Source organism: Phoxinus phoxinus (assembly GCF_949152265.1).
Source record: "Phoxinus phoxinus genome assembly, chromosome: 3".
NCBI classification, from domain to species: Eukaryota; Metazoa; Chordata; class Actinopteri; order Cypriniformes; family Leuciscidae; genus Phoxinus; species Phoxinus phoxinus.
In genome coordinates, this window is record NC_136878.1 from 27,517,030 (window position 1) to 27,534,915 (window position 17,886).

A 17,886-nucleotide genomic window follows, 5' to 3' on the forward strand; every position below is an offset into this window, starting at 1 on the left:
AAATCTGAGAAATCTGTGAGAGTCTCCATAAACACAGATATTACTCCATAGATTAAGACAGACAGTCGAATAGCCTGACGCAGTAGCAGAATCAATGCCACTTATAAATAGACAGAGGAGCCAAATGTGAACATAATTGGTTGTTATTGTGCAATATATATATAATAATCTTGAACTTAAATTTGATTAAATACTTGAACTAAAATTAAACTAAAATGTGACGATTTATTTGCACTTTTGGGGAGATACACAAGGAGTGGCACATGAGACTTTTAAGTTTGTGTGTGTGTGTGTGTGTGTGTGTGTGTGTATATATATATATATATATATAGTGATGGTGCAATCATAACATTGCCTTATTTGAGAAGCATATCAAAAGCTAATTATGGAGAATATGGTGCACTGATGACAAAGCACTTAGGAAAACATGTTCTATTAGATAAAAATAATAATAGAAATTAAAAACGAAAATGGTGGCAACCCTTTTTAGTACATAAGTATATTTGTTCCTCTTATCAGCAGTGGCCAAAAATATAGTGGGCCATATTGAGCTGGGGTGGAGTATGGGTTATGTCCTAGATATGTTTTTTTTTTTTTCTTTCTTTCTTCATTCGGCACCTGTGTTCTCAGTTTCAGCACATTTGTTAAATGCTGATATAGCCCATCTTGTTTTGCAGAGTAAATTTTATTCTGAAACCAACTTTATCGTAGAGTCAATAAGAAAATGTCAAGCCTCCCTGTAGAATACAAAAAGAACACTGACCCATTCAGGTCAGGTATTTATTATATTCCTTCACAAGCTACAAAACAACCCTGCCCACACTCCATGATACACAGAACTCTCAGTTCACAGACACTTTGACATTGTCTTTAAAGCAACTCACAAATAATTTTTTTAATGGCACTGTGGGTTTTCCTATTTATGGTTTGGATTGGACATCTCACAGAAAGAACTTCTCCACCTCCTCATTCTTCCTCTGTATCATCTCACTGTCCATATGTGCCACAATCTTTAGTTCATTTGGCTGGAAGTTGCTACATCAAGTTAAGCTGCAGGTGAATCTATCTGTGAGTGAGCTGGTGTTAAAGGGTAACTGTTGCCAAAATTGAACCTATGCTCTTTTTGTTTATCTACCAGAGTTAAACTTTCACGTAAAAGCATAATTAGAATGGAAACGCCACTTTTAAGATTGACCGTATTTTCGTTTTAGGTAAAAATGCCTTTTGAATGAGAGTGCATGCATGGGCACTTCTATGATAGCATCAAAATCGCTGTGTTTAAAACACCAAGAAGGCTCAACACAACATAAAACTGTGCTCGAAGTATCACCAGGGGCTCTACACATGAACTTGAGCATTGAATTCATTGTTTTTGTACGACTCACTTTATCAGTTAGTGTTTCCGGTGGCTGGAATTCTATCAGTCAAAAGTAGCCGATCGCCGAATGCAACGTAACCGGTAGAAGAGTAAAGATGGAAAGCTCCTAAAGATTAGTTCCATATAAATTCACGAATAATTTGTTGTATTGTCGTTAGTGAAAACCAAAATTGACCTTGTATTTGAAAAAGGATCCTCATATAATAATGAAATGATTCAGTGATACAGATCGACTATTTTTGACTGACAAAATGGCCGGGAAGAACAACAACTACATTGAGTTGTTCAAAACCTTTCTTTTTAGTAAACTTTGTGTACACAAACAATGTAGTCAGTGCTCAAGTTCATGTGTAGAGCCCCTGGTGATACTTCGAGCACAGTTTTATGTTGTGTCGAGCCTTCTTAGTGTTTTAAAAATAGCGATTTTGATGCTATCATATAAGTGCCCCATACACTCCCATTCAAAAGGCATTTTTACCTAAAACGAAAATACGGTCAATCTTAAAAGTGGCGTTTCCATTCTAATTATGTTTTTACACAAAAGAGCCTAGGCAAAGACTCAATTTTGGCAAAAGTTACCCTTTTAAGAGAGAGAGGAAAACAAAGTGATGTATGAGACTCTGGTGTCCATGTACATCATTATGAACTTAGTCAGAGAAGAAAGAACTAAGTATCTGTTTGCATATCTCCATATTTTATGAAGAATCCATGATCGCAAATGTATTTCATCCCACCTGACCATTACACCTACATGTCTCAAAGCTTAGTTTTTGTATAATCGCAGCCCAGAACTAATTTAAGCCTTAACATCAGATTGTGTAGACCCCGGGCCCTAACTAGTAGTTAATCACCTTTAATTCTGCAACTATTGAAATTTCCTGAGATAGTCGTTCACTTTCAGTTCAAGTTTTATTTGGGGAGAGTTCTTTGTCTCAAAGCAATTACTAAATCACACAGACTTGTCTATCAAACGGTTACTTAGCAATTCGAATTTTAAGTGGTTTCCCTTAAGGATAAACAATCCTTGATAATCCTTTATTGTTGTTTGGATGTTTATTAGTGTTTTTCAAATGAAAGAGAACGTTTTTGTACCATTTCACTGAAACACCATAGATTAGAGAACAGCAGGAAGGTGATTTTACTGGATGAGAAATATGCTGAAGGATATTGATAATGTCACCTTGCCCCACACCCCAGCAAAAGAGCCTCATAATTGACTTCATGACACACCATGTAACTGTTGTGCATGCCTCATAGCTGTATGCAATGAAATCAATATTTCTATTCCGGTCTTCACTGCACTCATTTTCGTACTTCATTGACCTTCCTATTGATTGTTAAACTATTTACCTGCACAAGCAACAAATGTGTCTTCCCCAGAAGAACAAGCAGTGCCATCTAAACTAGATTTAACTAAAAAAATGTCAAATAGAAAATGGGAATACAATATTGAGAGTGGGCACACAAACCTCTGAGACTTCCCACTGAAACAATTTGTAATGATTCTCCCAGCGAACAACAATTAATATGTAATCAGTGTGGATAGTACACTGGATATAGGTTATATAATATCACACAAGCAAGATGAATGTTGTTCCAAATTACCTGCAAATTACTAATCGGAATCACAGCCGTGTTGATTTTCAGACCAGCAGCTTATATGTGATATTGCTTTTATAGAACATTAACTTATATTTTAGACACAACTAGCAGTTACCTTTGTTTGTTTTTGCCAATGGAAATAGCCAAGGCAGAATCAACCGCGTGCAACTCACTACAACTTATTTTGTTCTTGAATTTATCAGTGTATTTATCAGTGTCAACAAACCGGTTGAGTGAATGGATCAATAACTCACTCATAACATGTAAAATCTAGAATAAATCAGTGTATTGGAACATATTAGTTGAGTGAATTAATCAATGAATCACTCATAATTTATTAGTTCTTGAATGTATCAGTGTTTTTGAGCAACCACTGGAGTCACCTAATAGCATAATGATGCAACCTGCAAAAAGATACACTGAAAAAGTCCACCTGGAGCATGTGAACACTGCGGTGTATAACATTTTGGTCAAAAAATAAATCACTGTATTTCATATAAGATTATTTAACTAAAATAATAGGTGCCTTCTTGCAGCTTAGCCTACTGAATTAAACACTGAATCTTCTCTTTACAAACTAAATCTGAAAGAACTGCTTTTATGGGGGCCTTTTATTTTCTTGCTTCTTACCAGATAACAATGAATAAACAATCAGCATGTACAAACAAAACGTTTTTATCTCCATAAATCATTTTCACATTATCAGAGAGGACAGTAAGAACTTGTGTTCCAGCCAGGAGAGAAGGGGAGAGTATAACACATTTCTCGTGCTCTTATTCAGGTATAGCTGCACTAAACAAATGATTGTCCAGTTCTTATCTGGCAGTTCAGTCTGTCAAACACACTTGCTGGGGTGGAGCCAAATGATTTGAGCCTCAGAACCTGACGCCATGATATCTTTACAAAGTAACATGAAGACTGGTTCAGATTTGCCTCTGGTATAATAGATTCATGTCCCATTGCCTGCACCAGGGGAACTATGTCACCTATTGTCATGCCAAGGCATGTTGTATAACGTTTAGGTCAATAAAATTATGTTTACTTCTATTTGAAAGAAAATTGTAACATTATCACAGTTTTTTTTTAAACTACAAACAAACTGAGATGCGAAATGCCACCAGTTGCATTTGAAATGAGAGCATTAATTTGCGGTGTGATCCCATAACAGGAACGTTCTCAGAGCTTTGGATATAGGTTCTCTCAGCCTGATCTCATGAAAATGCATCTCTATTGCACGTATTGTGTTGCCGCGAAAATTAGTTTTTACGTTCATATGATATGCATTTTTCGCGTAGGCCTACATTTGATGCGCACTTCATTGCGTGTAATACACACGCACCCATCACTAATCCTAACCAAACATATAATACACACACACACGACGCACCCCACACCACTACTAAACCTACCCTAACCTACCCATGCGTATCCTATGTGTGCTATAGAGACGCATTTAGTGTGACCGGGTTATGAACATAAGCTCCTCCAGAAACATTAACAAAATGTTTGTTCAAAGTTATCTGGTCTTTAAAATGGTCTCAAAACGTTAACGTAAAAACATTATTTATAGTTCACGGAAAGTGTTTTTTCCTGAAACAATCTTGTTGGGTGTTAATCTAAAATTTTTTAAAGCTACACTGTGTATTTTTTTAAGTTGATTCTTATCAAAAAAACTTAGTTCTTTCAAAATTATTTGTGCTCATTAATGTATAATTACTTCTACCAACTAATCAAGTATTCTCAAAAGCATAGAATCTGCCATTTACAATACATACGAGCGAGCCGCTCGAATGGCGGGAGCCATGTTGCACCCCCATCTTGAAAATACATTAGCCAAAGAGGGACATACTGTACCTGGAAATTCAAGCTTCGCCTTTCGCGTTTTTACACTCATTGGCACCGTGACGAATGCGAGGGGGAGATTACTCACGACTGCTGGCAGATTTGAAATAATACGGCCACCGTAGGAGTTAAAACGCACTCGGAATGGGAGGGGCTAGAAAGTAATATTCAGTTGGTAGTCACATACAATTTCACCGCTAGATGGAAGAAAATCCTACACAATAGCTTTAAATGTTACTACTCATCTCAGAAATTCAAAACATTGTTCAAACATTCAAAAGTAACTCCCTTATAATGTTTGCGAAACGATAAATGTCCCATTAACATTCGCGTAACCAAGAGAAGAATGTCTTCAACGTTCAGGAATAAAGTCTTCATAACATAACATAACAAGAACATTAACAAAACCTTCTTTCACGTGTTTTTGTTAGCTGGGATACACAAACATGTTATGCAGCGTTGCATGGACGGCAGTAAACATTATTAAATCTGTCTGCTAAATGCTGCTATTGATCAGAATTAAGCATTCCAGAGACCCATGTAATAATTCTTTGTAAACACCTCATATTCAAGCATGAGCTCCTGTCACTCAAACAGCAAAGCAGGACGCTACCTATTAGCTTCCTCTCACCGTGTTCCTGGCCCCTGTCGATGGCATCATGACCTCACCCTACCAGGAAGATTTTTGTGCTGAAATAGCTCTGTTAACACAGTGCATGTCCGAGTCTGACAAATGCATTTATCAGCTCTGCAGCAGTGCTCATTTTTCACAGCTTTGCTAATTAGAGCACAAAGGGCATCCATGTCTGCCGCACTGGACACTCAATCAATACAAACTCGCAGTTCACGCTGGTGTAAGAATCCTGGAAGAACTGCAAGTGGAAAGGTTATCGTGCTCCAGTTTTAGCTCAGTGTGTCAAAACAGTTTAGCCTTGCTATCGTGGAAAAAAAACCAAAACAAAAAACATAATAATACAAATTAAATTTATGCAGCAATTCTATTAAATCATGTATCAGTCTCCACATTTCAACAAAGTGCTTGAGACATAAGGTACTGTACAAATATTATTCCTAATGGTTTGCTTCAACAGGTAATATCAATGCATCAAATGAAGAGGGCTTGTTTGGTTTGTGGAACATGACCTTCAACAAAACCGGCATCTGTTGAGCGTTCATTTCGTTCCGCCAGACTGCTCGGCTCATTGATAAGATGCTACAATTTCAGAGGCTTGTGATATGTGATGTTCATTAAGGGCCTTACAGGTCAATTATGTTTTGAGTCACGATCAGGAGGGGGAGAAAAGCTTTTAACGGCGCTGGGCCATTAAAAGGAAAGTGATCCATGGCACCCTGTGGCATTTCTTCTCTGCTAGCCACTTCCCATTTTCTCAAATTCCTCTAATATCTTTCAGAGCCAAGGAGAGCACAGATTTCCACTTGCAATTAAACTCTCAATGTCTTTTCTCACTAAAAACGCTTTGGCGAGAGCAACAATGGAGGAAAGTGCATGCTATAGAGAATGCAAGGCTTTTCGCCGCATTTGCAGAGCATTGAATATGTGTTGATGATGAAAGACTTCTTTGCCTTAAAGGAAATGGAGTTGTATTGGGGTAAACTTGAACTGATGTGTTGCTGATGAAGCATTCCCACACACAGCCGGCCCGGCGGCTGAGGATTGTAATGCATTAGGTTTGTATAATAGAAATACAAAGAATATTCATGGATGAATTTCATGCATGTCAACTAAAACAATTTACAACCGCAAATGAGCGTGCCTGAATTTTTACCCGTTATTTATGGCTGCAGCAAAGAGGAAACTCGAAATATATTTTTTGACTTTGAAATAAATGTAATGCTGACTGATGCTAAACATTAAAACGTATATGGGGAAAAAAGGGTTTTTTTGTAGGCTATTTATTGTTTTATTATTTATTAGTAACCTTATTGTATATCCGTATAAGGTTACGAGTTTGTTTTTGGCTCAGATAGTATTTGTGATTGTATTGTAATATGCTGTTATGTAGATACATACGCTTTTTGTACTTGGAATAACAACAAATAGCATAATAATTTATTTTTCAAAAAAATAAAGATAGTCCAAGGGCAAGGCACACTTCAGATTCAAATCCTTAAAAAGCCTCAATTCAACTGGCTATGACATCTTTTTAGTTCAGTCTTCTTTCTTTTCTTTTTTTGTACTTTTTTCATGAATGCACAATGTAGGTAATGGGAGAAAATAGTAATAGGAAAAAGCACAAAAAAAAATTATATATATATATATATATATGTGGAAAGAAACGGAATGCAAATAGAATGTAATGAGAATTGCATTGAATTGGAATACAAAAGAAAAAAAGATCAGAGCAGTACAGTTGTAGTTATTAAAATAAGTTAACCCTCTGTACAGTTTAACCAGTAGGACATCTGTGTGTTTGCTGTGAGCTGATCTGATGTGCTGTTAGTAACAGTCTCCATCACTCATCTGTAAAACACACGGACCACAAAGAGAGCAGCCAAGGGGTTTGACACTTGACAGAGGAGCTTGTGCCAAATTCATTGTCCTGTCAGCTCGTCTCCCTTTAGTCCTCATTTACTGAAACTTGGGCTATGATGCAGAAGTGTTTTTCGCACTAAATGCATTTTTTCCCTCCTTCAACATTTTTATAAAATCTATATGACATATAACAAGGCAAGCCTTTGTATTTTGCCTTGTGCACATTCAATAAATACCAAGGTAACGGTGTCTTGATACTTGCAAAGTTAATCAGGCTATTTCACATCTTTTTTTTTTTGCAGGTGATCACACTGTTTGCATCAGCAGTCTGAGAAAACACATTGTGTATAATCTATCTGTCTGTTTGGTCAATAACACAACTCTGTTTTAAATTGTTTCTAATTTGACTGTCAGCCTTGAGAACATTGCTTGGTTAAACTAGCTTTGCATAATAGTGCACACTGAAAAAAATGATACTTTGGACCAACCTAAAAACATTACTGTAATTTGTTACAGCTAAATTTATTAGTTTTTCTCAAGCTATATTTTTGATTTGGTTGAAACGTTAAAATTGTATTTAATATAAATCAAAATAGTTCTTTAACCCAATAATTTTTTTTACATTCAAACAAAGTTAAAATATTGTTTATTATAGAGACCATAAATCATTTTCTTATTTTGGTACAACTAGCATTTTTATTTTGGAAAAAACTACTTTTTACACAGCAGAATCCCCAGTGTTAAATTAACACAGAAGCAGTGTTAAAGTTAATTAGATAATTAAGTGATTAATTGAGTTATGGTTGAGCATTATTGAAGACACCTGATGATAACAAGCAGAATCACTGAAAGAGAAAATTTATGTAAAATGGTTACCGTTATCGAGATCAGTGTTTAGTTTAGTTGGGCTCTTGACCCTTACTGGTTCAACTTTAGATTTTGTCTGGCTGCTTTAATTCATTTATAACAGACAGATGAACAAAGATAAAAGGTGATCTGATGGAGTTGGTTGTGTTTTAACATAATCAATAGTAGGCCTGAAACACTGAACTCATTGAGAGCATAATTTCTGACTTAAGTTTACCTTATGGATTATAGCAGCACTGTCCTGGTAGAGTATGCCATTTTTAGCCTTTCAATTAAATCCAAATAGATTAAGAAGAAAACTTCTTAAAAGTCTTTCAGGTAGGCACACACAGATATCAATAATTAGCATATGAATCTCAACAATGGTGACAAACAGATCACCTCTGAACATAAGTCATTATTTATTCATGCAGCAATGCATGATGGGAGCCATGAATGATATTTGATTGGTGGCATCCAGAATGCACTGCACAATGCTTTATAATTGTCACCATTGTTGAGATTCACTGGCAGATGCTTGATGTCTGTGTTAAAAAAAAAAAAAAAAAAAACTGTTTTGTATGTGATTAAGTTTTAAGAAATGATTTGGATCACATTGTAAAAGTAACAAACATCATAAATGAAAATGAAGTCATGCTTTTCAAGGACAGTACTGCTATAATCAGTAAAGCAATAGTAACCCAGTAATTGGGCTCTATGTGAATTCAGTGATTCAGGTCAATTGATTGTGAAATTATGGTAATGTTAGAACTCAACCAACACCATCATATCACATTTTCTCTTTGTTCATCTGGCTGTTATAACTCACGTACAGCAGCCAAACAAATTCTAAAGTTAATAATTTAAGGGTCAAGAGCCCAACTAAAACACACACTAATTACCATAATGGTAACACACCAATTACGATTTTCTCCTTCAGTGATTCTGCTTGTTATCATCAGGTGTCTCCAATAATGCTCAATCATAACTCAATTAACGTTTCAACCAAATCAAAAATATAGCTTGAGAAAAACTAATACATTTAGCTGTAACAAATTACAGCAATTTTTTTAGGTTGGTCCAAAGTATCATTTTTTTCACACCAACGACAAGCTAGAAAAGTGAATTTATTAAGTCAGATCAAGTATAAAAAGTTTTTTAAACCAATGACAAGCCATGTGCACTTTTTTCAGTGCAGACAAATTTAACTTAATTTTAATATTTTTCTTTTTTAAACTATACATTCTAATTTTCTATTAGATTTACTTACATGTCTAAATATGGATTAAATTTGTTTAGTGAACTGCTTCTGTTATACAAAAATAAAGAAAAATGTCTCACTCTTCACCTAATGCGATATAGAGGACCAGCCAGAAACTCAATTAACAAAATCTAATTCATCACTGTGAGTTAAGGGCAAAAGTAGCCTATATTTCTCACACATCAACTGCGTCAGTCTGCAGCCATATCAGCACTGATGGCCAAATCAAGAATATGGATGCTCACATGAGTGATAATGTCACTTCTTAAATAATTACTGATGACAATCACAGTTATCTTAACTTACATTATCTTTTTCAGCTCATCAACCTTCCCTGTACAGAATATAATATGTATCCCATTGCATATACAGTGACACTTTAAACTGTATAAATGCCACTCCGTTAGAAAGTAAAATATCATGCAGGCCAAACATTTATTTAAATTAAAAGGATAAATATAGTAAATATAGCTGCGAGCAGCAATTATCGGGGGCCGAGCACAACATGGCAGGATGAGGAGAAAAACAAACAAAGCATGGCGCATTAAGACCAGCTGTAAAATTATCAATTATATTTTTAGGCAAATTGGAATATGATAAATAAACATAAATATCATAAATTGCCTGTCACGTTTGATCAATGCTATAGTAATAATTAAACATATATAGCCAGCTAATATTCAAATTTGACACTTTTGGTTGACAAACATACTGTAGCTGTGGTGAACTTCTCTGGGACCCATTGTGAATTTGAGGGGAAGAATGTAAGATCCACAAAGAATCACTGGGACATTTGTTTTTATTTAGCTTTTTTATATATCTAACAAAGTTGCCTTTCAAAATGAATGTTGGCAAAACGCATTTTTCCGTGATATTAGTTACAGGATATGCCGTTTTCTGTCCTGTCAAGACTTCTTTTTCAGCTAAATTGTGTAGAAAAAGCGATGGTTTGTGCAGGAAATGATTGGGATTAGAAGTTTGATTACATTTCAAAAAAGTTCCCACAGTGAGGATTTCAAAATGAACTCATCACCAGCACTCCGACTTTACTGTTCTGAGCATCAATGTTGTTCCTAATGCACGTCATGCGCCGTACGAAGGATACATGGCAACATGCCGGGTGCGTTTGTTATGCAGAAGACAGTTAAATAAACGAAGACGCTGATTCAAACCTACCGTGTGTGTCCGTGTCTTCTTTAAGAGTTAGCTATAAACATCACACCAACAGTAATACAATAGCAAGCTTATTTTGAGACGGTCTGGTTGGTGGTATGAAAAGCATACCAGATGCACCAGATATAGGCCTCTTTGACGCATTGTACCACATCACTGCAAAACCATCAAAGTGGCTGTAAGTGGAAAGTTATTCATCTGTCCAGAGAATGCAAAATGGGAAATTCATAGACACAAAAGCAGGGAATGTTGTTGCATATACAAGTTGATTTAAACCAAAGAAATCCAAAGTTGAGAAAGAACTAATTGTGTTTTTGACAGATCAAGTCAAAATGTTCTTCTGCTTGACATATTGATGGCAGCTATTAAGGGGTGATACACTTAGACCCTCAACACAATACAGCCAATTAGTGCAATTCAGCTTTTGAACAACTAATTCTGCGCCGAAAGAATGCAAGGCTCTAAAGAAATCAATGTTTCTGCAATATTCCTGAATGGCTTTTGAATTGTAGATTGATTGTTGTTTCAAGCAAACTATTGCCCTCCATATAGCAGACTACCGGTAAACACTTTCTGAAACAAACAATGAAGACAGGGATCAGTGGCCAAAACGCAATATTGGGAATATTGGGACCAGTTGGGAATAAAAAATTAAGAGTGTCGATTATCACTCTTTTTAAGAGTATAAAGGGCACAAGATAGAGAGAGAGCTGCAACAAAGATGCCATCCTGCCTGATTTTACATTACTTAGGATTATATAGCACCTTTGTTTATTTCCCAGAAAGTTTTAACAATTTGAAGAAGAACTGTGGTTTATGTTTATCAGGCAGTCTGTTTCCTGCATCTGAATGAGGTCTGAATAATTAAGACCCGTCAAAATGTTGGCTCTGTATTATTAATCTCTGACACAAAGCTGTCAAGAAACTATAATGGAAATCTGAACTGCACACTTGAGCCAAAGGAATTTCTTTATCAAAAAGGCCTGATAAGAGGTGCAACACACACACACACACAATCTGACTAAAAAGGAATTTTTAAGAAACTGACACAATCAGTTCCCAAAAAGCAAAGAATAATTAAATGTATGAGGTGTCTGGAACATTGAATTAGATTTAAATTAGAAAGGATTTCAAAGTTTTTTGGTGCTATTATTCATGATCACCCCATACATTTGCCCTCTAACAAAATAACTCAATACATTTAATATAATGTACACATTTTAATATTAAATGTGTAACAATTACTTGAGATTATTTTGTATAATTTCACGTTGATTTTAATTATTTTATTGTGCTTCTGTGCAGAATCTATTAAATCTAATCAAATCTACAATAAATTCTGTTAAAAAAATACATCTGCAGGATTTGTGAAAAATAAAGAATGAAATAGCTTTCATTTAATTAAACTGCCTCACATTAAATTGCAAACTCACAAACATAGCTGACTAATTGTCGTTTTTGTGACCTACCGGTATTTGTTCATATAATTTACTTCTGTTTCTCACATCTTGAAATAAATATATAAAATGTTAAAAATCTCCAGCATGTTTTGTTTAACTAACTTCTTTTTGTCTCCAAGCAAGGTTGATTGAAATTGCATTGCAGAATTTAAATAGTCAAAAAGCGGCACATACTGTAGAGCTATATAAACTTATAAAGAATGTATGCTGACAGCTACACTGACAGTCTTATTGGGAGTGAAGCTGCACATTCATTGGACTGAATAAGTTAAAGCAAAAAAAGAGGAAAGACTAGCTTGTTATTTTCAGCTTTTCATAACACCATGTCTTTGACAAATGTCATAAAGGACTAACAAGGCTACAGAGTATGGGAAGACAACTGGACAGCATCAGAAAAATCAAGCAATGAAATGGTTGCCTACAGCAGTGGATGTAAAATTCACGAGGGTAAGATGGTCGATGTCTGTGGAACGGAGGTGTTGCAGAATAATAAGAGTAGATACAAAGTGTTCAAGTGTGTGAATGAATGATATCTCCAGAAAAAAACAGTCTAATCTGTGAACATTCTCTGACAGCAACACAAAGCAGCAAACATCTTTAAACATTCATTTAAATGTATTTTCAGTGTTTCATCAAAATGCAGAAGGTCTAAAGGTCTGAGACCACGAGTGAAAATGCTCCCATTTTGCGTTTAACTTTTTTTTTTGCATTACAAATGATATTCATCCATATATTCAAAGAGCATCTTGTGGAAATCTACCCTTTCGGTCAAAGGGGTTCACATGGTCAATGTGATATTGCTTAATGACCTTGAAATAGTGCAGAATCTTTCATATTTCTCATTCATTTTCCATCATTATCTTGGTTTTAAATTCCTTTTCAAAACCTTCCAGTTAATTGCAGATTTTTAAATACCAGATTTCCAATGTGCACTCAGACTATTTTTCTTATTTCTACCAGTTCTGAAGTTTGTCATGCTGTCACACTTAATTCAAAACTTCATCGGCAAATACAACATTTTGTTCAGTCACAAATTGTATTGATATTTTGTACATTTCTTGATAAAATATGGATTTGTGTGTGTAAAGAAATACACAAACACATCTGAAGTCAACATACAGTGCTTTTACTGACACCTGGTGTCAACTCTCATGAGCCTTTGTGAATTTAAAGGGACAGTTCACCCACAAATGAAAATTCTGTCATCATTTAAGCACCATAATGAAAGTCAGTGAAGTCCAAAACAACACTTGACCCAGCAGACCTTCTATGAAGAAGAAGAAAAAAAACGTGTTTCTCAGAAGTAAGTCTTAAGTCAGGTTTGGTCCCTCAAGTAAATGATAACAGAACTTTCCTTTTCGGGGAACTATGCTTTTTAGGGGAAAATAAGTGCAAAGTTAAAATAGTTTTTCTTTCTCAACTGCAAGTTATGCGCTTGAGACAACTTTAGACAAAAGAATGAAGGCAGCCTTTGACGGTGGGGGTTCCCAATGACAAATCTTAAATGATGAACTGAGATACTATTGAGAGATAATGTCTTTTTGGCCAATTTTGAAACTCCAGTTTTTGACAACCAACTCTGGAAATGACATTTCACAGCAGGTGTCGCATTCGTTTCTCTTTACGCCTGACAGCCCTCCTCCACTGTAGTCCCACATCCACCCTCCCGTTTGTCTCCTCCTCCCCTCTCTGCTTAAAGGAAGGTCGCAGGTTCATCAGGCCTGTCACCAGAACAGCACATGCTGAGGTATATGGATTGATCTGTCCTGCTGTGATGACAGTTACAGATACAGTGCCTGCTCTCACCACAAGGTGAGACACAAGGTTGCCAGCCCTACACAATCCCATCCTGTCACTGTAATTCGTTAATTTGCATCTAAAGTGCACAGCACCCTCGGTCCTTGTGTAAGATATTTAAAGGCTGAGCATGTACGGCTGGACCTGAACAGAGGGCAGCATCAGACCTGTTTCTGCTGACAAATACAAAACTAGCGCATTGGGGATTCAGGGCTACCTCTGCAAGAGTGTGCTGGAGAATGAGGAAGAAGTTGGACAGTGTGTGTGTGTGAGTGTGTGTGTGTGGTTGGCAGGTGCTTGGAATGCTTTAGTTGCTTCAGGGCCTCGTATCCCATCATCCGCTGCTGATTGTGACGCTCTCTGGAGAGAAAGACAGATGAAAACAAACACAGGGGAAACAGCAAAGGGAAGAAGCAAGGAGAAAATAACAAAACATATATGGCCCTTATAGAAAAGCATGCCCTATATCAGTGCTATATCTGAAAGCATGACACCAAGTCATCCAGACACAAGAAAGATGTATGCGCTCTCACACATACGGCCCTTTCTGTAAATTTAATAGGATTTTTTTTCTGTTCTGTGTGAACAGACCACAAGTCCTTTCTGTTATTGTGATCTCTTGTTCTAATATAAAAGCTCTTCTTTACCATTCAGAGCTATAAGTAAAGCTAACTGAAAACACAAAGAATGGGAAATGTGTAATTTGACCAATTTTAGCTTCAGTAATATAATGTAATATGTGATTTAAAATACATTTATTAATATAAATATCGTCAAGATTGAGAATAAATACACCGTAAAAAAACAGTACAACCCAACAGTGAAATTTACTAAATGAAACAAGTTAATTGTACTTAAATGAAAGGTTGTTGCAATTAATGGAAAATAAGTTGAGTGAACTTAACTAATTATGTTAAACAGAACTCAAACATACGAGTTACAGAACATCTAGTCATAATGCTTTGCTTGGGAGAGAAAATGTTGAAAACAAGTCAAACTCTGTTATGTTGGGATTTATGTTGGGAACTGCTAGTTTTGGGGGCATGTCACTGTGCTGAGGAGACGAGCCTATGGTTACAGTAGGTTAAGGGAAAAAAATATTAACTCCATATCATCAGCAAAACTTGTATTAGTACTGACCGCAATCAAATATTAGTGTCACTGTCACTTGATTATGGATTTGGTGCTGTCAGCGATCAAAATATGATTTTGAAGATGTTGAAAATGATCATTTTGAGAATAAGTTTGAGATCGCGAATATGAGCCAGATGCTGAATTTACTTGGAAACGAGCTCTGATGAGGACAGTTATGATGGTATACAACATCTGCTCAAACTGAACCATTCCAAGCTCCAAAAGGGAACAAAATATGCTTTATTTTATTCTTCTGTAATTGTTACTCTAATATCAGGAGAGTTTTATATTATCAAGACAGGTAGATATCCAGGAATTATAGGTATGTTAGGTATGTATGTAATAAATATGTAATAATGAATATGTAATAATGATTGGCAAAACATCCACATTTAAGGGCTAGTGTTAGTGCAGCGACAAACTGAAAATGTATGTCTAAAATTAAGCTAAATATAGCATAAACAACACTTACCTTAAATTTAGTAAAATCTAAGTACTGTATGTGCTTATTCACATATACTCACAGTAATTATGTATGTGAAATTCACTTGAAAAATCAGAGTGCAAATACTTTTGCTTCCTAAAAGGAATGTTTGAGAAAATTGTAGGCCTATACACATTGTTTTTTTCCCCACTGTGCTTTAAGGCAAACCGTTTCCTCAAATTAAAAGGGTGAACTTAACTCATTGTGTTTTTAAGTGAATTTTTGATAATTTCAAATCAGACACCAAAAGAGTACCCATAAAAAAGTTGTAGATTACAAAGTAGTTTTAGAGATTCTCCTAAATTATATTCATGGCTAATAACGCACAGGTTTAATGCAAGGGGGTAATCCATCCGCCGGAAACTGAAGCCTCCGCGGGCGCCGCCATTGTAGCAGAACTTCACCTGCTGTTAGCATTCCATTGACTCCCATTCATTTTTGCGTCACTTTGACAGCGAATAACTTTACATCTGAAGCGTCCAAAGACTCCATTTGTCCATTATTTATTTCTAAAGAAACACGACAATGTATAAAAGGCTCCATTACTTTGTATCTTACGTTATGACTTCGTAGAAGCCGTTTTTGTAAAAAATAGGCTAACGATTGCGTCATACCCACGCGACTCTCTGTCGCACTGTAGAGAAATTACCGTATAGACCGGCGGAGAAGCTCGCAAGCAATCGGGGGGGCGTGGAGGCATAAAGTCAAGGGAGAAGCCCATAGAGCTTCATAAAGTAGCTCCTGCTGCTAGCTCATTGACAGCTAATACTCACGCTCTCCGTCTTTCCTATTCGGAAGGGAATGATTCAGATTTCCCTCGGCACAGCTACTAGAAGACCTACGTCACATCTACGTCGTCAAGTTCAGTTTGAGTCTGCGCAGTTCGCCTGGCGATCAGGAAGTGAGTGCTTCAAATGGGCTTCACTTTTCTCCGTTGAAATCTATGGGTTCGCTGTGTCCATCTAATGCCATGTTGGTGCTGATGTGTTAAACGGGTTACGTGACGTCATGTGTCAATTGTTTTTTTACATTTTAATTTTAATGATTTTATTTCCTCTGTGGGTGATATTGGGTGTATGTTTAACCAACTCAAGTAAAACTTAAGAAACACCAACATGTATTGATTTTAAACAGATGACTTGAAAATGCTGCTGCTATTAATATACAGCAGTCTAGAGAACACCCAGCAATCTAAAATAAAACAGTGCTCTCTAGACTGTGCAGATGGCACATTTATCACAGGCAGTTAATCCTAACCAGCGATGGCAACACCAAGCAGAATATGCATAAATGGTTCGGCTCGGAGAAGCGATCGCGTAGAACAGCAGTGCACACAAAAACACTGCAGAACCAATCTCAAATGCGGGAATCTAGCGGAATGGTGAAGCTCATTATTCAGTGAAGAGTTTTCATGTCAGGAGCAGCAGGGGGGCCTGGGATTGCCAGGGGCTTTTCTCTCTCGCATTCATCCTTGCTTTAATACTCTATATCTTAGCCCCCCTTATTCCCTCTGCGGAGGTGTGGAGTTCATTCTTGTTATTGCTCAGGAGAGTAATGAGAACTGCGCTGCCAATGCGTGTTTGGAGAATGCATAATGATTTTGTTAAACATTGTCGATGTTGACCCTCACTGGAAAGCCACTGTTAGCATTTTTAAATGAGTATTGGTACATGAAATTGAATGTCACACTCTTCCGAACCTGACCAGACTTTCAGATCCTCTCTTTCATCTGGTTAATTGAGTTTATATGTGTGACAGAGTGATTCTCTGACTGTCACGCTTTCACGAATATTTGCACTTATTAACCTTTAGTCCCGTTGGGACAGATGAAGAAATTAATATTCATAGTGAGACATTAAATCCGTTTAAAAACAAACACTATTCTATGATTAGACAAGCCATGAGCCAGTTATTTGTACTTTGCACTACATCGCAGCCTACAATAATGTACACAAATCCCATTATAGCCAATTACAAGGACAGGTAGCTGGTAGGCCCGAAAAAACAAGGCAAAGTCTGTTGTTATAGCAAATTCAATGAACTTCTAATCAAGTCACTATTAAGCCAATATACAGCCAGAATGCTAAATACCGCTGCAGAAAGAAGTGTGTGATAAAAGTGCCACCCTGCACAGGGAATGTTTAATGAGTGCGTCGAAAAAATTAACATGAGAATGTGTAATTGTTTGTATGATGTATGATTAACCCTTTCTGAGCAAGACGCACAAAAGCGGTTACTGCGGGTCAAACTGAACTAGCGCAACATTCAGATTTAACAAATTTCCCAAGCATCATAAATCAATGACCAACTAATTTCCTATTGCATTTACTCAGCATTTAGAAAATGAATCTGATGTTGAAAGTTTTTTGTATAACATATATTAGGACAAAGATCAATGCCATTTCACGCAAAAAC